The sequence below is a fragment of the Pseudophryne corroboree genome, unplaced genomic scaffold, assembly GCF_028390025.1.
Source record: "Pseudophryne corroboree isolate aPseCor3 unplaced genomic scaffold, aPseCor3.hap2 scaffold_1126, whole genome shotgun sequence".
NCBI classification, from domain to species: Eukaryota; Metazoa; Chordata; class Amphibia; order Anura; family Myobatrachidae; genus Pseudophryne; species Pseudophryne corroboree.
The window spans coordinates 80,512-106,179 of NW_026967752.1; the positions used below are offsets into that span (position 1 = coordinate 80,512).

The 25,668-nt window shown below is 35.8% G+C and overlaps 9 non-coding genes across 9 annotated transcripts; all 9 read left to right on the top strand.

Annotated features, from left to right (window-relative positions):
- The first annotated feature begins 1,702 nt into the window (after window positions 1–1,702).
- Window positions 1,703–1,795, top strand: TRNAI-UAU (transfer RNA isoleucine (anticodon UAU)). The gene is given in 2 exon segments: window positions 1,703–1,740; window positions 1,760–1,795. It is a non-coding gene; the product is annotated as a tRNA-Ile (tRNA).
- Window positions 1,796–2,608: 813 nt separating this feature from the next.
- Window positions 2,609–2,701, top strand: TRNAI-UAU (transfer RNA isoleucine (anticodon UAU)). The gene is given in 2 exon segments: window positions 2,609–2,646; window positions 2,666–2,701. It is a non-coding gene; the product is annotated as a tRNA-Ile (tRNA).
- A 2,620-nt stretch (window positions 2,702–5,321) lies between these two features.
- TRNAI-UAU (transfer RNA isoleucine (anticodon UAU)) lies at window positions 5,322–5,414 on the top strand. Its single transcript is given in 2 exon segments — window positions 5,322–5,359; window positions 5,379–5,414. It is a non-coding gene; the product is annotated as a tRNA-Ile (tRNA).
- An 810-nt stretch (window positions 5,415–6,224) lies between these two features.
- TRNAI-UAU (transfer RNA isoleucine (anticodon UAU)) lies at window positions 6,225–6,317 on the top strand. The gene is given in 2 exon segments: window positions 6,225–6,262; window positions 6,282–6,317. It is a non-coding gene; the product is annotated as a tRNA-Ile (tRNA).
- Window positions 6,318–8,046: 1,729 nt separating this feature from the next.
- TRNAI-UAU (transfer RNA isoleucine (anticodon UAU)) lies at window positions 8,047–8,139 on the top strand. The gene is given in 2 exon segments: window positions 8,047–8,084; window positions 8,104–8,139. It is a non-coding gene; the product is annotated as a tRNA-Ile (tRNA).
- Window positions 8,140–8,954: 815 nt separating this feature from the next.
- Window positions 8,955–9,047, top strand: TRNAI-UAU (transfer RNA isoleucine (anticodon UAU)). The gene is given in 2 exon segments: window positions 8,955–8,992; window positions 9,012–9,047. It is a non-coding gene; the product is annotated as a tRNA-Ile (tRNA).
- A 6,421-nt stretch (window positions 9,048–15,468) lies between these two features.
- Window positions 15,469–15,561, top strand: TRNAI-UAU (transfer RNA isoleucine (anticodon UAU)). Its single transcript is given in 2 exon segments — window positions 15,469–15,506; window positions 15,526–15,561. It is a non-coding gene; the product is annotated as a tRNA-Ile (tRNA).
- An 813-nt stretch (window positions 15,562–16,374) lies between these two features.
- On the top strand, window positions 16,375–16,467 carry TRNAI-UAU (transfer RNA isoleucine (anticodon UAU)). Its single transcript is given in 2 exon segments — window positions 16,375–16,412; window positions 16,432–16,467. It is a non-coding gene; the product is annotated as a tRNA-Ile (tRNA).
- A 1,704-nt stretch (window positions 16,468–18,171) lies between these two features.
- On the top strand, window positions 18,172–18,264 carry TRNAI-UAU (transfer RNA isoleucine (anticodon UAU)). Its single transcript is given in 2 exon segments — window positions 18,172–18,209; window positions 18,229–18,264. It is a non-coding gene; the product is annotated as a tRNA-Ile (tRNA).
- The last annotated feature ends 7,404 nt before the right edge of the window (window positions 18,265–25,668 follow it).

A 25,668-nucleotide genomic window follows, 5' to 3' on the forward strand; every position in this document is an offset into this window, starting at 1 on the left:
ATACTGTTTTTTTTCCTTTTCTTATGTCATAAGTCATTGATTATAAACTGCTACCTTAATATTTAATATGATATTACAAAGGATGGAAGAAAGAAAGAAAAAACACAAACATGATTGTGCATTTAAGTTGTCAGCACACATCTGCTTTGGTTCAAATGCACTGCATATCTTCCTTCAGTCAGCCAATAAAACAGCAATGGAAAAGATTAACATACTGTTGGTAAAGCAGTTGCATCAAATTGATTTTCTGCAATATAGCATGATAATCCATACTGACAGCTCTGGATAGTACCAGCACATTTCATGCTGGACTTGGTAATGCAAAGAACACAGTAAACAGCTTCACTTTTTTTCAAAAATAAATAATTGACTATTAAAAACCTATCAGTCTTAAATAAGGACATCAGTAAGCACCACTGGCATAATGGATAAGGCACTGTTCTCCTAAGCCAGTGGTTGTGGGTTTAAGTCCTGTCTGAGTTGGAAGTCATTACAGCAAGTGTCTCATCAGTAGAGTTGATATTTTATCCTTGCTTCAACTGTAAAACAGTCTTGCAGTGTTTAGCTTGTAAAAAATGACCACAGAAGCTAAAATATGACATTTATTATGATAACATTGTTGTTGTTGTTTTTTAAACCTTTTCTATCACCGTGGACAGCTTATTCAAGTGCCATCTGGCATGCATGTTCCTTTGTTGCTCATCATTCATCACCAAAAATGATTTTCTTTTTCAATTCTTATGAATGTACTGATTGTATTGAATAAAATCCACATCTAGCATAACCAATTAATGCTGCAAAGTGCTCCAGTGGCGCAATTGGTCAGCACGTGAAACTTATAAGACAGTATCTGTTAAGCAATGACAAGGTTGTGAGGTCAAGCCTCACCTGGAGGATCTTTGTATACTGTTTTTTTTTCCTTTTCTTATGTCATTAGTCATTGATTATAAACTGCTACCTTAATATTTAATATGATATTACAAAGGATGGAAGAAAGAAAGAAAAAACACAAACATGATTGTGCATTTAAGTTGTCAGCACACATCTGCTTTGGTTCAAATGCACTGCATATCTTCCTTCAGTCAGCCAACAAAACAGCAATGGAAAAGATTAACATACTGTTGGTAAAGCAGTTGCATCAAATTGATTTTCTGCAATATAGCATGATAATCCATACTGACAGCTCTGGATAGCACCAGCACATTTCTTGCTGGACTTGGTAATGCAAAGAACACAGTCAACAGCTTCACTTTTTCCTCAAAAATAAATAATTGACTATTAAAAACCTAACAGTCTTAAATAAGAACATCAGTAAGCACCACTGGCATAATGGATAAGTCACTGCCCTCCTAAGCCAGGGGTTCCAAGTCCCATATGGGGTGGAAGTCATTACAGCAAGTGTCTCATCACTAGAGTTTATATTTTATCCTTGCTTCAATTGTAAAACAGTCCTGCAGTGTTTAGCTTGTAAAAAATGACCACAGAAGCTAAAATATGACATTAATTATGATAACATTGTTGTTGTTGTTTTTTAAACCTTTTCTATCACAGTGGACAGCTTATTCAAGTGCCATCTGGCATGCATGTTCCTTTGTTGCTCATCATTCATCACCAAAAATGATTTTCTTTTTCAATTCTTATGACTGGACTGATTGCATTGAATAAAATCCACATCTAGCATAACCAATCAATGTTGCGAAGCGCTCCAGTGGCGCAATTGGTAAGCGTGCGGTACTTATAAGACAGTATTTGTTGAGCAATGCCGAGGTTGTGAGTTCAAGCCTCACCTGGAGCATCTTTGTAATCTGATTTTTTTCCTTTTCTTATGTCATTAGTCATTGATTATAAACTTGTAGCCTTAATATTTAATATGATATTACAAAGGATGGAAGAAAGAAAGAAAAAACACAAACATGATTGTGCATTTAAGTTGTCAGCAGACATCTGCTTTGGTTCAAATGCACTGCATATCTTCCTTCAGTCAGCCAACAAAACAGCAATGGAAAAGATTAACATACTGTTGGTAAAGCAGTTGCATCAAATTGATTTTCTGCAATATAGCATGATAATCCATACTGACAGCTCTGGATAGTACCAGCGCATTTCTTGCTGGACTTGGTAATGCAAAGAACACAGTAAACAGCTTCAATTTTTTTTCAAAAAAATAATAATTGACTATTAAAACCCTATCAGTCTTAAATAAGGACATCAGTAAGCACCACTGGCATAATGGATAAGGCACTGTTCTCCTAAGCCAGTGGTTGTGGGTTTAAGTCCCGTCTGAGTTGGAAGTCATTACAGCAAGTGTCTCATCACTAGAGTTTATATTTTATCCTTGCTTCAACTGTAAAACAGTCTTGCAGTGTTTAGCTAGTAAAAAATGACTACAGAAGCTAAAATATGACATTAATTATGATAACATTGTTGTTGTTGTTTTTTAAACCTTTTCTATCACAGTGGACAGCTTATTCCAGTGCCATCTGGTATGCATGTTCCTTTGTTGCTCATCATTCATCACCAAAAATGATTTTCTTTTTCAATTCTTATGACTGTACTGATTGTATTGAATAAAATCCACATCTAGCATAACCAATTAATGCTGCAAAGAGCTCCAGTGGCGCAATTGGTCAGCGCGCGGTACTTATAAGGCAGTATCTGTTGAGCAATGCCGAGGTTGTGAGTTCAAGCCTCACCTGGAGCATCTTTGTATACTGTTTTTTTTCCTTTTCTTATGTCATAAGTCATTGATTATAAACTGCTACCTTAATATTTAATATGATATTACAAAGGATGGAAGAAAGAAAGAAAAAACACAAACATGATTGTGCATTTAAGTTGTCAGCACACATCTGCTTTGGTTCAAATGCACTGCATATCTTCCTTCAGTCAGCCAATAAAACAGCAATGGAAAAGATTAACATACTGTTGGTAAAGCAGTTGCATCAAATTGATTTTCTGCAATATAGCATGATAATCCATACTGACAGCTCTGGATAGTACCAGCACATTTCATGCTGGACTTGGTAATGCAAAGAACACAGTAAACAGCTTCACTTTTTTTCAAAAATAAATAATTGACTATTAAAAACCTATCAGTCTTAAATAAGGACATCAGTAAGCACCACTGGCATAATGGATAAGGCACTGTTCTCCTAAGCCAGTGGTTGTGGGTTTAAGTCCCGTCTGAGTTGGAAGTCATTACAGCAAGTGTCTCATCAGTAGAGTTGATATTTTATCCTTGCTTCAACTGTAAAACAGTCTTGCAGTGTTTAGCTTGTAAAAAATGACCACAGAAGCTAAATTATGACATTTATTATGATAACATTGTTGTTGTTTTTTAAACCTTTTCTATCACCGTGGACAGCTTATTCAAGTGCCATCTGGCATGCATGTTCCTTTGTTGCTCATCATTCATCACCAAAAATGATTTTCTTTTTCAATTCTTATGAATGTACTGATTGTATTGAATAAAATCCACATCTAGCATAACCAATTAATGCTGCAAAGTGCTCCAGTGGCGCAATTGGTCAGCACGTGAAACTTATAAGACAGTATCTGTTAAGCAATGACAAGGTTGTGAGTTCAAGCCTCACCTGGAGGATCTTTGTATACTGTTTTTTTTTCCTTTTCTTATGTCATTAGTCATTGATTATAAACTGCTACCTTAATATTTAATATGATATTACAAAGGATGGAAGAAAGAAAGAAAAAACACAAACATGATTGTGCATTTAAGTTGTCAGCACACATCTGCTTTGGTTCAAATGCACTGCATATCTTCCTTCAGTCAGCCAATAAAACAGCAATGGAAAAGATTAACATACTGTTGGTAAAGCAGTTGCATCAAATTGATTTTCTGCAATATAGCATGATAATCCATACTGACAGCTCTGGATAGTACCAGCACATTTCTTGCTGGACTTGGTAATGCAAAGAACACAGTAAACAGCTTCAATTTTTCCCCAAAAATAAATAATTGACTATTAAAAACCTATCAGTCTTAAATAAGGACATCAGTAAGCACCACTGGCATAATGGATACGGCACTGTTCTCCTAAGCCAGTGGTTGTGGGTTTAAGTCCCGTATGAGTTGGAAGTCATTACAGCAAGTGTCTCATCACTAGAGTTTATATTTTATCCTTGCTTCAACTGTAAAACAGTCTTGCAGTGTTTAACTTGTAAAAAATGACCACGGAAGCTAAAATATGACATTAATTATGATAACATTGTTGTTGTTGTTGTTTTTTAAACGTTTTCTATCACAGTGGACAGCTTATTCAAGTGCCATCTGGCATGCATGTTCCTTTGTTGCTCATCATTCATCACCAAAAATTATTTTCTTTTTCAATTCTTATGACTGTACTGATTGTATTGAATAAAATCCACATCTAGCATAACCAATCGATGCTGCGAAGCACTCCAGTGGCGCAATTGGTAAGTGTGCGGTACTTATAAGACAGTATCTGTTGAGCAATGCCGAGGTTGTGAGTTCAAGCCTCACCTGGAGCATCTTTGTATACTGATTTTTTTCCTTTTCTTATGTCATTAGTCATTGATTATAAACTTGTAGCCTTAATATTTAATATGATATTACAAAGGATGGAAGAAAGAAAGAAAACACACAAACATGATTGTGCATTTAAGTTGTCAGCACACATCTGCTTTGGTTCAAATGCACTGCATATATTCCTTCAGTCAGCCAACAAAACAGCAATGGAAAAGAATAACATACTGTTGGTAAAGCAGTTGCATCAAATTGATTTTCTGCAATATAGCATGATAATCCATACTGACAGCTCTGGATAGTACCAGCGCATTTCTTGCTGGACTTGGTAATGCAAAGAACACAGTAAACAGCTTCAATTTTTTTTCAAAAATAAATAATTGACTATTAAAACCCTATCAGTCTTAAATAAGGACATCAGTAAGCACCACTGGCATAATGGATAAGGCACTGTTCTCCTAAGCCAGTGGTTGTGGGTTTAAGTCCCGTCTGAGTTGGAAGTCATTACAGCAAGTGTCTCATCACTAGAGTTTATATTTTATCCTTGCTTCAACTGTAAAACAGTCTTGCAGTGTTTAGCTAGTAAAAAATGACCACAGAAGCTAAAATATGACATTAATTATGATAACATTGTTGTTGTTGTTTTTTAAACCTTTTCTATCACAGTGGACAGCTTATTCAAGTGCCATCTGGTATGCATGTTCCTTTGTTGCTCATCATTCATCACCAAAAATGATTTTCTTTTTCAATTCTTATGACTGTACTGATTGTATTGAATAAAATCCACATCTAGCATAACCAATTAATGCTGCAAAGAGCTCCAGTGGCGCAATTGGTCAGCGCGCGGTACTTATAAGGCAGTATCTGTTGAGCAATGCCGAGGTTGTGAGTTCAAGCCTCACCTGGAGCATCTTTGTATACTGTTTTTTTTCCTTTTCTTATGTCATAAGTCATTGATTATAAACTGCTACCTTAATATTTAATATGATATTACAAAGGATGGAAGAAAGAAAGAAAAAACACAAACATGATTGTGCATTTAAGTTGTCAGCACACATCTGCTTTGGTTCAAATGCACTGCATATCTTCCTTCAGTCAGCCAATAAAACAGCAATGGAAAAGATTAACATACTGTTGGTAAAGCAGTTGCATCAAATTGATTTTCTGCAATATAGCATGATAATCCATACTGACAGCTCTGGATAGTACCAGCACATTTCATGCTGGACTTGGTAATGCAAAGAACACAGTAAACAGCTTCACTTTTTTTTAAAAATAAATAATTGACTATTAAAAACCTATCACTCTTAAATAAGGACATCAGTAAGCACCACTGGCATAATGGATAAGGCACTGTTCTCCTAAGCCAGTGGTTGTGGGTTTAAGTCCCGTTTGAGTTGGAAGTCATTACAGCAAGTGTCTCATCAGTAGAGTTGATATTTTATCCTTGCTTCAACTGTAAAACAGTCTTGCAGTGTTTAGCTTGTAAAAAATGACCACAGAAGCTAAAATATGACATTTATTATGATAACATTGTTGTTGTTGTTTTTTAAACCTTTTCTATCACCGTGGACAGCTTATTCATGTGCCATCTGGCATGCATGTTCCTTTGTTGCTCATCATTCATCACCAAAAATGATTTTCTTTTTCAATTCTTATGAATGTACTGATTGTATTGAATAAAATCCACATCTAGCATAACCAATTAATGCTGCAAAGTGCTCCAGTGGCACAATTGGTCAGCGTGCGGTACTTATAAAACAGTATCTGTTGAGCAATGCCGAGGTTGTGAGTTCAAGCCTCACCTGGAGCAGCTTTGTATAATGTTTTTTTTTTCCTTTTTTTTATGTCATTAGTCATTGATTATAAACTGCTACCTTAATATTTAATATGATATTACAAAGGATGGAAGAAAGAAAGAAAGAAAGAAAGAAAAAACACAAACATGATTGTGCATTTAAGTTGTCAGCACACATCTGCTTTGGTTCAAATGCATTGCATATCTTCCTTCAGTCAGCCAACAAAACAGCAATGGAAAAGATTAACATACTGTTGGTAAAGCAGTTGCATCAAATTGATTTTCTGCAATATAGCATGATAATCCATACTGACAGCTCTGGATAGTACCAGCACATTTCTTGCTGGACTTGGTAATGCAAAGAACACAGTAAACAGCTTCACTTTTTTTCAAAAATAAATAATTGACTATTAAAAACCTAACAGTCTTAAATTAGGACATCAGTGAGCACCACTGGCATAATGGATAAGGCACTGTACTCCTAAGCCAGTGGTTGTGGGTTTAAGTCCCATCTAAGTTGGAAGTCATTACAGCAAGTGTCTCATCACTAGAGTTGATATTTTATCCTTGCTTCAACTGTAAAACAGTCTTGCAGTATTTAGCTTGTAAAAAATGACCACAGAAGCTAAAATATGACATTAATTATGATAACATTGTTGTTGTTGTTTTTTAAACCTTTTCTATCACCGTGGACAACTTATTCAAGTGCCATCTGGCATGCATGTTCCTTTGTTGCTCATCATTCATCACCAAAAATGATTTTCTTTTTCAATTCTTATGACTGTACTGATTGTATTGAATAAAATCCACATCTAGCATAACCAATTAATGCTGCAAAGAGCTCCAGTGACGCAATTGGTCAGCATGCGGTACTTATAAGACAGTATCTGTTGAGCAATGCCGAGGTTGTGAGTTCAAGCCTCACCTGGAGCATCTTTGTATACTGTTTTTTTTCCCTTTTCTTATGTCATTAGTCATTGATTATAAACTGCTACCTTAATATTTAATATGATATTACAAAGGATGGAAGAAAGAAAGAAAAAACACAAACATGATTGTGCATTTAAGTTGTCAGCACACATCTGCTTTGGTTCAAATGCACGGCATATCTTCCTTCAGTCAGCCAACAAAACAGCAATGGAAAAGATTAACATACTGTTGGTAAAGCAGTTGCATCAAATTGATTTTCTGCAATATAGCATGATAATCCATACTTACAGCTCTGGATAGTACCAGCACATTTCTTGCTGGACTTGGTAATGCAAAGAACACAGTAAACAGCTTCACTTTTTTTCAAAAATAAATAATTGACTATTAAAAACCTAACAGTCTTAAATAAGGACATCAGTAAGCACCACTGGCATAATGGATAAGGCACTGTTCTTCTAAGCCAGTGGTTGTGGGTTTAAGTCCCGTCTGAGTTGGAAGTCATTACAGCAAGTGTCTCATCACTAGAGTTGATATTTTATCCTTGCTTCAACTGTAAAACAGTCCTGCAGTGTTTAGCTTGTAAAAAATGACCACACAAGCTAAAATATGACATTAATTATGATAACATTGTTGTTGTTGTTTTTTAAACCTTTTCTATCACAGTGGACAGCTTATTCAAGTGCCATCTGGCATGCATGTTCCTTTGTTGCTCATCATTCATCACCAAAAATGATTTTCTTTTTCAATTCTTATGACTGTACTGATTGTATTGAATAAAATCCACATCTAGCATAACCAATTAATGCTAGAAAGTGCTCCAGTGGCGCAATTGGTCAGCGCGCGGTACTTATAATACAGTATCTGTTGAGCAATGCCGAGGTTGTGAGTTCAAGCCTCACCTGGAGCAGCTTTGTATAATGTTTTTTTTCCTTTTTTTATGTCATTAGTCATTGATTATAAACTGCTACCTTAATATTTAATATGATATTACAAAGGATGGAAGAAAGAAAGAAAACACACAAACATGATTGTGCATTTAAGTTGTCAGCACACATCTGCTTTGGTTCAAATGCACTGCATATCTTCCTTCAGTCAGCCAACAAAACAGCAATGGAAAAGATTAACATACTGTTGGTAAAGCAGTTGCATCAAATTGATTTTCTGCAATATAGCATGATAATCCATACTGACAGCTCTGGATAGTACCAGCACATTTCTTGCTGGACTTGGTAATGCAAAGAACACAGTAAACAGCTTCACTTTTTTCAAAAATAAATAATTGACTATTAAAAACCTATCAGTCATAAATAAGAACATCAGTAAGCACCACTGGCATAATGGGTAAGGCACTGTTCTCCTAAGCCAGTGGTTGTGGGTTTAAGTCCCGTCTAAGTTGGAAGTCATTACAGCAAGTGTCTCATCACTAGAGTTGATATTTTATCCTTGCTTCAACTGTAAAACAGTCTTGCAGTGTTTAGCTTGTAAAAAATGACCACAGAAGCTAAAATATGACATTAATTATGATAACATTGTTGTTGTTGTTGTTGTTTTTTAAACCTTTTCTATCACTGTGGACAGCTTATTCAAGTGCCATCTGGCATGCATGTTCCTTTGTTGCTCATCATTCATCACCAAAAATGATTTTCTTTTTCAATTCTTATGACTGTACTGATTGTATTGAATAAAATCCACATCTAGCACAACCAATTAATGCTGCAAAGTGCTCCAGTGGCGCAATTGGTCAGCGCGTGGTACTTATAAGACAGTATTTGTTGAGCAATGCCGAGGTTGTGAGTTCAAGCCTCACCTGGAGCATCTTTGTATTCTGTTTTTTTTCCTTTTCTTATGTCATTAGTCATTGATTATAAACTGCTACCTTAATATTTAATATGATATTACAAAGGATGGAAGAAAGAAAGAAAAAACACAAACATGATTGTGCATTTAAGTTGTCAGCACACATCTGCTTTGGTTCAAATGCACTGCATATCTTCCTTCAGTCAGCCAACAAAACAGCAATGGAAAAGATTAACATACTGTTGGTAAAGCAGTTGCATCATATTGATTTTCTGCAATATAGCATGATAATCCATACTGACAGCTCTGGATAGTACCAGCACATTTCTTGCTGGACTTGGTAATGCAAAGAACACAGTAAACAGCTTCACTTTTTAAAAAAAAAAAAATAATTGACTATTAAAAACTAGTGATGAGCGAGGTTCGGTTTTACTCGGTTTTACTCGGTTTTACTCGGTTCTCAAAACTGCATCTTATTGGCTATCCAAAACACGTGACATCCGAGAGCCAATAAGATGCTGTTTTGAGAACCGAGTAAAACCGAGTAAAACCGAGTAAAACCGAATCCGCTCATCACTATTAAAAACCTAACAGTCTTAAATAAGGACATCAGTGAGCACCACTGGCATAATGGATAAGGCACTGTTCTCCTAAGCCAGTGGTTGTGGGTTTAAGTCCCGTCTGAGTTGGAAGTCATTACAGCAAGTGTCTCATCAGTAGAGTTGATATTTTATCCTTGCTTCAACTGTAAAACAGTCTTGCAGTGTTTAGCTTGTAAAAAGTGACCACAGAAGCTAAAATATGACATTAATTATGATAACATTGTTGCTGTTGTTTTTTTAAACCTTTTCTATCACCGTGGACAGCTTATTCAAGTGCCATCTGGCATGCATGTTCCTTTGTTGCTCATCATTCATCACCAAAAATGATTTTCTTTTTCAATTCTTATGACTGTACTGATTGTATTGAATAAAATCCACATCTAGCATAACTAATTAATGCTGCAAAGTGCTCCAGTGGCGCAATTGGTCAGCGCGCGGTACTTATAAGACAGTATCTGTTGAGCAATGCCGATGTTGTGAGTTCAAGCCTCACTTGGAACAGATTTGTATAATATTTTTTTTTTCCTTTTTTTATGTCATTAGTCATTGATTATAAACTGCTACCTTAATATTTAATATGATATTACAAAGGATGGAAGAAAGAAAAAACACAAACATGATTGTGCATTTAAGTTGTCAGCACACATCTGCTTTGGTTCAAATGCACTGCATATCTTCCTTCAGTCAGCCAACAAAACAGCAATGGAAAAGATTAACATACTGTTGGTAAAGCAGTTGCATCAAATTGATTTTCTGCAATATAGCATGATAATCCATACTGACAGCTCTGGATAGTACCAGCACATTTCTTGCTGGACTTGGTAATGCAAAGAACACAGTAAACAGCTTCACTTTTTTTCAAAAATAAATAATTGACTATTAAAAACCTATCAGTCTTAAATAATGACATCAGTAAGCACCACTGGCATAATGGATAAGGCAGTGTTTTCCTAAGCCAGTGGTTGTGGGTTTAAGTCCCGTCTGAGTTGGAAGTCATTACAGCAAGTGTCTCATCACTAGAGTTGATATTTTATCTTTGCTTCAACTGTAAAACAGTCTTGCAGTGTTTAGCTTGTAAAAAATGACCACATAAGCTAAAATATGACATTTATTATGATAACATTGTTGTTGTTGTTTTTTAAACCTTTTCTATCACCGTGGACAGCTTATTCAAGTGCCATCTGGCATGCATGTTCCTTTGTTGCTCATCATTCATCACTGAAAATGATTTTCTTTTTCAATTCTTATGAATGTACTGATTGTATTGAATAAAATCCACATCTAGCATAACCAATTAATGCTGCAAAATGCTCCAGTGGCGCAATTGGTCAGCGCGCGAAACTTATAAGACAGTATCTGTTGAGCAATGCCGAGGTTGTGAGTTCAAGCCTCACTTGGAGCATCTTTGTGTACTGTTTTTTTTTTCCTTTTCTTATGTCATTAGTCATTGATTATAAACTGCTACCTTAATATTTAATATGATATTACAAAGGATGGAAGAAAGAAAGAAAAAACACAAACATGATTGTGCATTTAAGTTGTCAGCACACATCTGCTTTGGTTCAAATGCACTGCATATCTTCCTTCAGTCAGCCAACAAAACAGCAATGGAAAAGATTAACATACTGTTGGTAAAGCAGTTGCATCAAATTGATTTTCTGCAATATAGCATGATAATCCACACTGACAGCTCTGGATAGTACCAGCACATTTCTTGCTGGACTTGGTAATGCAAAGAACACAGTAAACAGCTTCAATTTTTTTTTTCTCAAAAATAAATAATTGACTATTAAAACCCTATCAGTCTTAAATAAGGACATCAGTAAGCACCACTGGCATAATGAATAAGGCACTGTTCTCCTAAGCCAGTGGTTGTGGGTTTAAGTCCCGTCTGAGTTGGAAATTCATTACAGCAAGTGTCTCATCACTAGAGTTTATATTTTATCCTTGCTTCAACTGTAAAACAGTCCTGCAGTGTTTAGCTTGTAAAAAATGACCACAGAAGCTAAAATATGACATTATGATAACATTGTTGTTGTTGTTTTTTAAACCTTTTCTATCACCGTGGACAGCTTATTCAAGTGCCATCTGGCATGCATGTCCCTTTGTTGCTCATCATTCATCACCATAAATGATTTTCTTTTTCAATTCTTATGAATGTACTGATTGTATTGAATAAAATCCACATCTAGCATAACCAATTAATGCTGCAAAGTGCTCCAGTGGCGCAATTGGTCAGCGCGTGGTACTTATAAGACAGTATCTGTTGAGAAATGCCGAAGTTGTGAGTTCATGCCTCACCTGGAGCAGCTTTGTATAAAGTTTTTTTTCCCTTTTTTATGTCATTAGTCATTGATTATAAACTGCTACCTTAATATTTAATATGATATTACAAAGGATGGAAGAAAGAAAGAAAACACACAAACATGATTGTGCATTTAAGTTGTCAGCACACATCTGCTTTGGTTCAAATGCACTGCATATCTTCCTTCAGTCAGCCAACAAAACAGCAATGGAAAAGAATAACATACTGTTGGTAAAGCAGTTGCATCAAATTGATTTTCTGCAATATAGCATGATAATCCATACTGACAGCTCTGGATAGTACCAGCACATTTCTTGCTGGACTTGGTAAAGCAAAGAACACAGTAAACAACTTCATATTTTTTCAAAAAATAAATAATTGACTATTAAAAACCTATCAGTCTTAAATAAGGACATCAGTAAGCACCACTGGCATAATGGATAAGGCACTGTTTTCCTAAGCCAGTGGTTGTGGGTTTAAGTCCCGTCTCAGTTGGAAGTCATTACAGCAAGTGTCTCATCAGTAGAGTTGATATTTTATCCTTGCTTCAACTGTAAAACAGTCTTGCAGTGTTTAGCTTGTAAAAAATGATCACAGAAGCTAAAATATGACATTTATTATGATAACATTGTTGTTGTTGTTGTTGTTTTTAAAACCTTTTCTATCACCGTGGACAGCTTATTCAAGTGCCATCTGGCATGCATGTTCCTTTGTTGCTCATCATTCATCACCAAAAATGATTTTCTTTTTCAATTCTTATGAATGTACTGATTGTATTGAATAAAATCCACATCTAGCATAACCAATTAATGCTGCAAAGTGCTCCAGTGGCGCAATTGGTCAGCGCGTGAAGCTTATAATACAGTATCTGTTGAGCAATGCCAAGGTTGTGAGGTCAAGCCTCACCTTGAGTATCTTTGTACACTATTTTTTTTTTCCTTTTCTTATGTCATTAGTCATTGATTATAAACTGCTACCTTAATATTTAATATGATATTACAAAGGAAGGAAGAAAGAAAAAACACAAACATGATTGTGCATTTAAGTTGTCAGCACACATCTGCTTTGGTTCAAATGCAGTGCATATCTTCCTTCAATCAGCCAACAAAACAGCAATGGAAAAGATTAACATACTGTTGGCAAAGCAGTTGCATCAAATTGATTTTCTGCAATATAGCATGATAATCCATACTGACAGCTCTGGATAGTACCAGCACATTTCTTGCTGGACTTGGTAATGCAAAGAACACAGTAAACAGCTTCACTTTTTTTCAAAAATAAATAATTGACTATTAAAAACCTATCAGTCTTAAATAAGGACATCAGTAAGCACCACTGGCATAATGGATAAGGCACTGTTCTCCTAAGCCAGTGGTTGTGGGTTTAAGTCCCGTCTGAGTTGGAAGTCATTACAGCAAGTGTCTCATCACTAGATTTGATATTTTATCCTTGCTTCAACTGTAAAACAGTCTTGCAGTGTTTAGCTTGTAAAAAATGACCACAGAAGCTAAAATATGACATTTATTATGATAACATTGTTGTTGTTGTTTTTTAAACCTTTTCTATCACCGTGGACAGCTTATTCAAGTGCCATCTGGCATGCATGTTCCTTTGTTGCTCATCATTCATCACCAAAAATGATTTTCTTTTTCAATTCTTATGAATGTACTGATTGTATTGAATAAAATCCACATCTAGCATAACCAATTAATGCTGCAAAGTGCTCCAGTGGCGCAATTGGTTAGCACGCAAAACTTATAAGACAGTATCTGTTGAGCAATGCCAAGGTTGTGAGGTCAAGCCTCACCTGGAGCATCTTTGTATACTATTTTTTTTTCCTTTTCTTATGTCATTAGTCATTGATTATAAACTGCTACCTTAATATTTAATATGATATTACAAAGGATGGAAGAAAGAAAGAAAAAACACAAACATGATTGTGCATTTAAGTTGTCAGCACACATCTGCTTTGGTTCAAATGCATTGCATATCTTCCTTCAGTCAGCCAACAAAACAGCAATTTAAAAGATTAACATACTGTTGGTAAAGCAGTTGCATCAAATTGATTTTCTGCAATATAGCATGATAATCCATACTGACAGCTCTGGATAGTACCAGCACATTTCTTGCTGGACTTGGTAATGCAAAGAACACAGTAAACAGCTTCACTTTTTTTCAAAAATAAATAATTGACTATTAAAAACCTAACAGTCTTAAATAAGGACATCAGTGAGCACCACTGGCATAATGGATAAGGCACTGTTCTCCTAAGCCAGTGGTTGTGGGTTTAAGTCCCGTCTGAGTTGGAAGTCATTACAGCAAGTGTCTCATCAGTAGAGTTGATATTTTATCCTTGCTTCAACTGTAAAACAGTCTTGCAGTGTTTAGCTTGTAAAAAGTGACCACAGAAGCTAAAATATGACATTAATTATGATAACATTGTTGTTGTTGTTTTTTAAACCTTTTCTATCACCGTGGACAGCTTATTCAAGTGCCATCTGGCATGCATGTTCCTTTGTTGCTCATCATTCATCACCAAAAATGATTTTCTTTTTCAATTCTTATGACTGTACTGATTGTATTGAATAAAATCCACATCTAGCATAACCAATTAATGCTGCAAAGAGCTCCAGTGGCGCAATTGGTCAGCGCGCGGTATTTATAAGACAGAATCTGTTGAGCAATGCAGAGGTTGTGAGTTCAAGCCTCACCTGGAGCATCTTTGTATACTGTTTTTTTTTTCCTTTTCTTATGTCATTAGTCATTGATTATAAACTGCTTCCTTAATATTTAATATGATATTACAAAGGATGGAATAAAGAAAGAAAAAACGCAAACATGATTGTGCATTTAAGTTGTCAGCACACATCTGCTTTGGTTCAAATGCACTGCATATCTTCCTTCAGTCAGCCAACAAAACAGCAATTTAAAAGATTAACATACTGTTGGTAAAGCAGTTGCATCAAATTGATTTTCTGCAATATAGCATGATAATCCATACTGTCAGCTCTGGATAGTACCAGCACATTTCTTGCTGGACTTGGTAATGCAAAGAACACAGTAAACAGCTTCACTTTTTCCTCAAAAATAAATAATTGACTATTAAAAACCTATCAGTCTTAAATAAGGACATCAGTAAGCACCACTGGCATAATGGATAAGGCACTGTTCTCCTAAGCCAGTGCTTGTGGGTTTAACTCCCGTCTGAGTTGGAAGTCATTACAGCAAGTGTCTCATCACTAGAGTTGATATTTTATCCTTGCTTCAACTGTAAAACAGTCTTGCAGTGTTTAGCTTGCAAAAAATGACCACAGAAGCTAAAATATGACATTAATTATGATAACATTGTTGTTGTTGTTTTTTAAACCTTTTCTATCACCGTGGACAGCTTATTCAAGTGCCATCTGGCATGCATGTTCCTTTGTTGCTCATCATTCATCACCAAAAATTATTTTCTTTTTCAATTCTTATGACTGTACTGATTGTATTGAATAAAATCCACATCTAGCAAAACCAACTAATGCTGCAAAGTGCTCCAGTGGTGCAATTGGTCAGCGCGCGGTACTTATAAGACAGTATATGTTGAGCAATGCCGAGGTTGTGAGTTCAAGCCTCACCTGGAGCATCTTTGTATACTGTTTTTTTTTTCCTTTTCTTATGTCATTAGTCATTGATTATAAACTGCTTCCTTAATATTTAATATGATATTACAAAGGATGGAAGAAAGAAAGAAATAACACAAACATGATTGTGCATTTAAGTTGTCAGCACACATCTGCTTTGGTTCAAATGCACTGCATATCTTCCTTCAGTCAGCCAACAAAACAGCAATTTAAAAGATTAACATACTGTTGGTAAAGCAGTTGCATCAAATTGATTTTCTGCAATATAGCATGATAATCCATACTGACAGCTCTGGATAGTACCAGCACATTTCTTGCTGGACTTGGTAATGCAAAGAACACAGTAAACAGCTTCACTTTTTCCTCAAAAATAAATAATTGACTATTAAAAACCTATCAGTCTTAAATAAGGACATCAGTAAGCACCACTGGCATAATGGATAAGGCACTGTTCTCCTAAGCCAGTGCTTGTGGGTTTAAGTCCCGTCTGAGTTGGAAGTCATTACAGCAAGTGTCTCATCACTAGAGTTGATATTTTATCCTTGCTTCAACTGTAAAACAGTCTTGCAGTGTTTAGTTTGCAAAAAATGACCACAGAAGCTAAAATATGACATTAATTATGATAACATTGTTGTTGTTGTTTTTTAAACCTTTTCTATCACCGTGGACAGCTTATTCAAGTGCCATCTGGCATGCATGTTCCTTTGTTGCTCATCATTCATCACCAAAAATTATTTTCTTTTTCAATTCTTATGACTGTACTGATTGTATTGAATAAAATCCACATCTAGCAAAACCAACTAATGCTGTAAAGTGCTCCAGTGGTGCAATTGGTCAGCGCGCGGTACTTATAAGACAGAATATGTTGAGCAATGCCGAGGTTGTGAGTTCAAGCCTCACCTGGAGCATCTTTGTATACTGTTTTTTTTTCCTTTTCTTATGTCATTAGTCATTGATTATAAACTGCTTCCTTAATATTTAATATGATATTACAAAGGATGGAAGAAAGAAAGAAATAACACAAACATGATTGTGCATTTAAGTTGTCAGCACACATCTGCTTTGGTTCAAATGCACTGCATATCTTCCTTCAGTCAGCCAACAAAACAGCAATGGAAAAGATTAACATACTGTTGGTAAAGCAGTTGCATCATATTGATTTTCTGCAATATAGCATGATAATCCATACTAACAGCTCTGGATAGTACCAGCACATCAGCACATTTCTTGCTGGACTTGGTAATGCAAAGAACACAGTAAACAGCTTCACTTTTTCCTCAAAAATAAATAATTGACTATTAAAAACCTGACAGTCTTAAATAAGAACATCAGTAAGCACCACTTGCATAATGGATAAGTCACTGCCCTCCTAAGCCAGGGGGTCCAAGTCCCCTATGGGGTGGAATTCATTACAGCAAGTATCTCATCACTAGAGTTGATATTTTATCCTTGCTTCAACTGTAAAACAGTCTTGCAGTGTTTAGCTTGCAAAAAATGACCACAGAAGCTAAAATATGACATTTATTATGATAACATTGTTGTTGTTTTTTTTAAACCTTTTCTATCACCGTGGACAGCTTATTCAAGTGCCATCTGGCATGCATGTTCCTTTGTTTCTCATCATTCATCTCCAAAAATGATTTTCTTTTTCAATTCTTATGACTGTACTGATTGTATCACATCTAGCATAACAAATCAATGCTGCAAAGTGCTCCAGCGGTGCAATTGGTCCGCGCATGGTACTTATAAGATAGTATCTGTAGAGCAATGCTGAGGTTTTGAGTTCAAGCCTCGCCTGGACCATGTTTGTCTACTGTTTTTTTTCCTTTTCTTATGTCATTAGTCATTGATTATAAACTGCTACCTTAATATTTAATATGATATTACAAAGGATGGAAGAAAGAAAGAAAAAACACAAACATGATTGTGCATTTAAGTTGTCAGCACACATCTGCTTTGGTTCAAATGCACTGCATATCTTCCTTCAGTCAGCCAGCCAACAAAACAGCAAAGGAAAAGATTAACATACTGTTGGTAAAGCAGTTGCATCAAATTGATTTTCTGCAATATAGCATGATAATCCATACTGACAGCTCTGGATAGTACCAGCACATTTCTTGCTGGACTTGGTAATGCAAAGAACACAGTAAACAGCTTCACTTTTTCCTCAAAAATAAATAATTGACTATTAAAAACCTAACAGTCTTAAATAAGAACATCAGTAAGCACCACTGGCATAATGGATAAGTCACTGCCCTCCTAAGCCAGGGGGTCCAAGTCCCATTTGGGGTGGAAGTCATTACAGCAAGTGTCTCATCACTAGAGTTAATATTTTATCCTTGCTTCAACTGTAAAACAGTCTTGCAGTGTTTAGCTTGTAAAAAATGACCACAGAAGCTAAAAAATGACATTTATTATGATAGCATTGTTGTTGTTTTTTTATAAACCTTTTCTATCACCGTGGACAGCTTATTCAAGTGCCATCTGGCATGCACGTTCGTTTGTTGCTCATCATTCATCACCAAAAATGATTTTATTTTTCAATTCTTATGACTGTACTGATTGTATTGAATAAAATCCACATTTAGCATAACCAACTGTTTCTGCTAAGTGCTCCAGTGGCGCAATTGGTCAGCGCACGGTACTTATAAGACAGTATCTGTTGAGCAATGCCGAGGTTGTGAGTTCAAGCCTCACCTGGAGCAGCTTTGTATACTGTTTTTTTTTTCCCTTTTCTTATGTCATTTGTCATTGATTATAAACTGGTAGCCTTAATATTTAATATAATATTACAAAGGATGGAAGAAAGAAAGAAAAAACACAAACATGATTGTGCATTTAAGTTGTCAGCACACATCGGCTTTGGTTCAAATGCACTGCATATCTTCCTTCAGTCAGCCAACAAAACAGCAATGGAAAAGATTAACATACTGTTGGTAAAGCAGTTGCATCAAATTGATTTTCTGCAATAAGCATGATAATCCATACTGACAGCTCTGGTTAGTACCAGCACATTTCTTGCTGGACTTGGTAATGCAAAGAACACAGTAAACAGCTTAACTTTTTGCTCAAAAATAAATAATTGACTATTAAAAACCTTACAGTCTTAAATAAGAACATCAGTAAGCACCACTGGCATAATGGATAAGTCACTGCCCTCCTAAGCCAGGGGGTCCATGTCCCATATGGGGTGGAAGTCATTACAGCAAGTGTCTCATCACTAGAGTTGATATTTTATCCTTGCTTCAACTGTAAAACAGTCTTGCAGTGTTTAGCTTGCAAAAAATGACCACAGAAGCTAAAATATGACATTTATTATGATAACATTGTTGTTGTTGTTGTTTTTTAAACCTTTTCTATCACCGTGGACAGCTTATTCAAGTGCCATCTGGCATGCATGTTCCTTTGTTGCTCATCATTCATCACCAAAAATTATTTTCTTTTTCAATTCTTATGACTGTACTGATTGTATTGAATAAAATCCATGTCTAGCATAACCAGTTAATGCTGCAAAGTGCTCCAGTGGTGAAATTGGGCAGCACGCGGTTCCTATAAAACAGTATCTGTTGAGCAATGCCGAGGTTGTGAGTTCAAGCCTCACCTGGAGCATCTTTGTATACTGTTTTTTTTTCCTTTTCTTATGTCATTAGTCATTGATTATAAACTGCTACCTTAATATTTAATATGATATTACAAAGGATGGAAGAAAGAAAGAAAAAACACAAACATGATTGTGCATTTAAGTTGTCAGCACACATCTGCTTTGGTTCAAATGCACTGCATATCTTCCTTCAGTCAGCCAACAAAACAGCAATGGAAAAGATTAACATACTGTTGGTAAAGCAGTTGCATCAAATTGATTTTCTGCAATATAGCATGATAATCCATACTGACAGCTCTGGTTAGTACCAGCACATTTCTTGCTGGACTTGGTAATGCAAAGAACACAGTAAACAGCTTAACTTTTTTTCAAAAATAAATAATTGTCTATTAAAAACCTATCAGTCTTCAAAAAGGACATCAGTAAGCACCACTGGCATAATGGATAAGTCACTGCCCTCCTAAGCCAGGGGGTCCAATTCCCATATGGGGTGGAATTCATTACAGCAAGTGTCTCATCACTAGAGTTGATATTTTAGCCTTGCTTCAACTGTAAAACAGTCTTGCAGTGTTTAGCTTGCAAAAAATGACCACAGAAGCTAAAATATGACATTTATTATGATAACATTGTTGTTGTTTTTTTTAAACCTTATCTATCACCGTGGACAGCTTATTCAAGTACCATCTGACATGCATGTTCATTTGTTGCTCATAATTCATCACCAAAAATGATTTTCTTTTTCAATTCTTATGACTGTACTGATTGTATTGAATAAAATCCACATCTAGCTTAACCAACGAATGCTGCAAAGTGCTCCAGTGGTGCAATTGGTCAGCACGCGGTACTTATAAGACAGTATCTGTTGAGCAATGCTGAGGTTGAGAGTTCAAGCCTCACCTGGAGCATCTTTGTATACTGTTTTTTTTCCTTGACATTAGTCATTGATTATAAACTGCTACCTTAATATTTAATATGATATTACAAAGGATGGAAGAAAGAAAGAAAAAACACAAACATGATTGTGCATTTAAGTTGTCAGCACACATCTGCTTTGGTTCAAATGCACTGCATATCTTCCTTCAGTCAGCCAACAAAACAGCAATGGAAAAGATTAACATACTGTTGGTAAAGCAGTTGCATCAAATTGATTTTCTGCAATATAGCATGATAATCCATACTGACAGCTCTGGATAGTACCAGCACATTTCTTGCTGGACTTGGTAATGCAAAGAACACAGTAAACAGCTTCAATTGTTTTCAAAAATAAATAATTGACTATTAAAAACCTAACTGTCCTAAATAAGAACATCAGTAAGCACCACTGGCATAATGGGTAAGGCACTGTTCTCCTAAGCCTGTGGTTGTGGGTTTAAGTCCCGTCTGAGTTGGAAGTCATTACAGCAAGTGTCTCATCACTAGAGTTGATATTTTATCCTTGCTTCAACTGTAAAACAGTCTTGCAGTGTTTAGCTTGTAAAAAATTACCACAGAAGCTAAAATATGACATTAATTATGATAACATTGTTGTAGTTGTTTTTTAAACCTTTTCTATCTCCGTGGACAGCTTATTCAAGTGCCATCTGGCATGCATGTTACTTTGTTGCTCATCATTCATCACCAAAAATGATTTTCTTTTTCAATTCTTATGACTGTACTGATTGTATTGAATAAAATCCACATCTAGCATAACCAATTAATGCTGCAAAGCGCTCCAGTGGCGCAATTGGTCAGCGCGCGGTACTTATAAGACAGTATCTGTTGAGCAATGCCGAGGTTGTGAGTTCAAGCCTCACATGGAGTTTTTTTGTATACTGTTTTTTTTTCCTTTTCTTATGTCATTAGTCATTGATTATAAACTGCTACCTTAATATTTAATATGATATTACAAAGGATGGAAGAAAGAAAGAAAACACACAAACATGATTGTGCATTTAAGTTGTCAGCACACATCTGCTTTGGTTCAAATGCACTGCATATCTTCCTTCAGTCAGCCAACAAAACAGCAATGGAAAAGATTAACATACTGTTGGTAAAGCAGTTGCATCAAATTGATCTTCTGCAATATAGCATGATAATCCATACTGACAGCTCTGGTTAGTACCAGCACATTTCTTGCTGGACTTGTTAATGCAAAGAACACAGTAAACAGCTTTTTTTTTCAAAAATAAATAATTGACTATTAAAAACCTATCAGTCTTAAATAAGGACATCAGTTAGCACCACTGCCATAATGGATAAGGCACTGTTCTCCTAAGCCAGTGGTTGTGGGTTTAAGTCCCGTCTGAGTTGGAAGTCATTACAGCAAGTGCCTCATCACTAGAGTTGATATTTTATCCTTGCTTCAACTGTAAAACAGTCTTGCAGTGTTTAGCTTGTAAAAAATGACCACAGAAGCTAAAATATGACAAAAATAACATTGTTGTTGTTTTTTTTTAAACCTTTTCTATCACCGTGGGCAGCTTATTCAAGTGCCATCTGGCATGCATGTTCCTTTGTTGCTCATCATTCATCACCAAAAATGATTTTCTTTTTCAATTCTTATGACTGTACTAATTGTATTGAATAAAATCCACATCTAGCATAACAAATTAATGCTGCAAAGTGCTCCAGTGGCGCAATTGGTCTGCGCGCGGTACTTATAAGACAGTATCTGTTGAGCAATGCCGAGGTTTTGAGTTCAAGCTTCACCTGGAGCATCTTTGTATACTGTTTTTTTTTTCCTTGTCATTAGTCATTGATTATAAACTGCTACCTTAATATTTAATATGATATTACAAAGGATGGAAGAAAGAAAGAAAGAAAGCACACAAACATGATTGTGCATTTAAGTTGTCAGCACACATCTGCTTTGGTTCAAATGAACTGCATATCTTCCTTCAGTCAGCCAACAAAACAGCAATGGAAAAGATTAACATACTATTGGTAAAGCAGTTGCATTAAATTGATTTTCTGCAATATAGCATGATAATCCATACTGACAGCTCTGGTTAGTACCAGCACATTTCTTGCTGGACTTGGTAATGCAAAGAACACAGTAAACAGCTTCACTTTTTTTCAAAAATAAATAATTGACCATTAAAAACCTATCAGTCTTAAATAAGGACATCAGTAAGCACCACTGCCATAATGGATAAGGCACTGTTCTCCTAAGCCAGTGGTTGTGGGTTTAAGTCCCGTCTGAGTTGGAAGTCATTACAGCAAGTGCCTCATCACTAGAGTTGATATGTTATCCTTGCTTCAACTGTAAAACAGTCTTGCAGTGTTTAGCTTGTAAAAAATGACCACAGAAGCTAAAATATGACAAAAATAACATTGTTGTTTTTTTTTAAACCTTTTCTATCACCGTGGGCAGCTTATTCAAGTGCCATCTGGCATGCATGTTCCTTTGTTGCTCATCATTCATCACCAAAAATGATTTTCTTTTTCAATTCTTATGACTGTACTGATTGTATTGAATGAAATCCACATCTAGCATAACAAAATAGAGCTACAAAGTGCTCCAGTGGCACAATTGGTCTGCGCGCGGTACTTATAAGACAGTATCTGTTGAGCAATGCTGAGGTTTTGAGTTCAAGCCTCACCTGGAGCATCTTTGTATACTATTTTTTTTCCTTGTCATTAGTCATTGATTATAAACTGCTACCTTAATATTTAATATGATATTACAAAGGATGGAAGAAAGAAAGAAAAAACACAAACATGATTGTGCATTTAAGTTGTCAGCACACATCTGCTTTGGTTCAAATGCACTGCATATCTTCCTTCAGTCAGCCAACAAAACAGCAACGGAAAAGATTAACATACTGTTGGTAAAGCAGTTGCATCAAATTGATTTTCTGCAATATAGCATGATAATCCATACTGACAGCTCTGGATAGTACCAGCACATTTCTTGCTGGACTTGGCAATGCAAAGAACACAGTAAACAGCTTCACTTTTTTTCAAAAATAAATAATTGACTATTAAAAACCTATCAGTCTTAAATAAGGACATCAGTAAGCACCACTGGCATAATGGATAAGGCACTGTTCTCCTAAGCTAGTGGTTGTGGGTTTAAGTCCGGTCTGAGTTGGAAGTCATTACAGAAAGTGTCTCATCACTAGAGTTGATATTTTATCCTTGCTTTAACTGTAAAACATTCTTGCAGTGTTTAGCTTGTAAAAAATGACTACAGAAGCTAAAATATGACATTAATTATTATAACATTGTTGTTGTTGTTTTTTAAACCTTTTCTATCACCGTGGACAGCTTATTCAAGTGCCATCTGGCATGCATGTTCCTTTGTTGATCATCATTCATCACCAAAAATGATTTTCTTTTTCAATTCTTATGACTGTACTGATTGTATTGAATAAAATCCACATCTAGCATAACAAATTAATGCTACAAAGTGCTCCAGTGGCGCAATTGGTCTGCGCGCGGTACTTATAAGACAGTATCTGTTGAGCAATGCCAAGGTTTTGAGTTCAAGCCTCACCTGGAGCATCTTTGTATACTGTTTTTTTTCCTTGTCATTAGTCATTGATTATAAACTGCTACCTTAATATTTAATATGATATTACAAAGGATGGAAGAAAGAAAGAAAGCACACAAACATGATTGTGCATTTAAGTTGTCAGCACACATCTGCTTTGGTTCAAATGCACTGCATATCTTCCTTCAGTCAGCCAACAAAACAGCAATGGAAAAGATTAACATACTGTTGGTAAAGCAGTTGCATCAAATTGATTTTCTGCAATATAGCATGATAATCCATACTGACAGCTATGGTTAGTACCAGCACATTTCTTGCTGGACTTGGTAATGCAAAGAACACAGAAAAACAGCTTCACTGTTTTTCAAAAATAAATAATTGACTATTAAAAACCTATCAGTCTTCAATAAGGACATCAGTAAGCACCACTGGCATAATGGATAAGTCACTGCCCTCCTAAGCCAGGGGGTCCAAGTCCCATATGGGGTGGAAGTCATTACAGCAAGTGTCTCATCACTAGAGTTGATATATTAGCCTTGCTTCAACTGTAAAACAGTCTTGCAGTGTTTAGCTTGCAAAAAATGACCACAGAAGCTAAAATATGACATTTATTATGATAACATTGTTGTTGTTTTTTTAAAACCTTTTCTATCACAGTGGACAGCTTATTCAAGTACCATCTGACATGCATGTTCATTTGTTGCTCATAATTCATCACCAAAAATGATTTTCTTTTTCAATTCTTATGACTGTACTGATTGTATTGAATAAAATCCACATCTAGCATAACCAATGAATGCTGCAAAGTGCTCCAGTGGTGCAATTGGTCAGCACGCGGTACTTCTTAGACAGTATCTGTTGAGCAATGCTGAGGTTGAGAGTTCAAGCCTCACCTGGAGCATCTTTGTATACTGTTTTTTTTCCTTGACATTAGTCATTGATTATAAACTGCTACCTTAATATTTAATATGATATTACAAAGGATGGAAGAAAGAAAGAAAAAACACAAACATGATTGTGCATTTAAGTTGTCAGCACACATCTGCTTTGGTTCAAATGCACTGCATATCTTCCTTCAGTCAGCCAACAAAACAGCAATGGAAAAGATTAACATACTGTTGGTAAAGCAGTTGCATCAAATTGATTTTCTGCAATATAGCATGATAATCCATACTGACAGCTCTGGATAGTACCAGCACATTTCTTGCTGGACTTGGCAATGCAAAGAACACAGTAAACAGCTTCACTTTTCTTCAAAAATAAATAATTGACTATTAAAAACCTAACTGTCCTAAATAAGAACATCAGTAAGCACCACTGGCATAATGGGTAAGGCACTGTTCTCCTAAGCCTGTGGTTGTGGGTTTAAGTCCCGTCTGAGTTGGAAGTCATTACAGCAAGTGTCTCATCACTAGAGTTGATATTTTATCCTTGCTTCAACTGTAAAACAGTCTTGCAGTGTTTAGCTTGTAAAAAATTACCACAGAAGCTAAAATATGACATTAATTATGATAACATTGTTGTTGTTGTTTTTTAAACCTTTTCTATCACCGTGGACAGCTTATTCAAGTGCCATCTGGCATGCATGTTACTTTGTTGCTCATCATTCATCACCAAAAATGATTTTCTTTTTCAATTCTTATGACTGTACTGATTGTATTGAATAAAATCCACATCTAGCATAACCAAATAATGCTGCAAAGCGCTCCAGTGGCGCAATTGGTCAGCGCGTGGTACTTATAAGACAGTATCTGTTGAGCAATGCCGAGGTTGTGAGTTCAAGCCTCACATGGAGTTTTTTTGTATACTGTTTTTTTTTCCTTTTCTTATGTCATTAGTCATTGATTATAAACTGCTACCTTAATATTTAATATGATATTACAAAGGATGGAAGAAAGAAAGAAAACACACAAACATGATTGTGCATTTAAGTTGTCAGCACACATCTGCTTTGGTTCAAATGCACTGCATATCTTCCTTCAGTCAGCCAACAAAACAGCAATGGAAAAGATTAACATACTGTTGGTAAAGCAG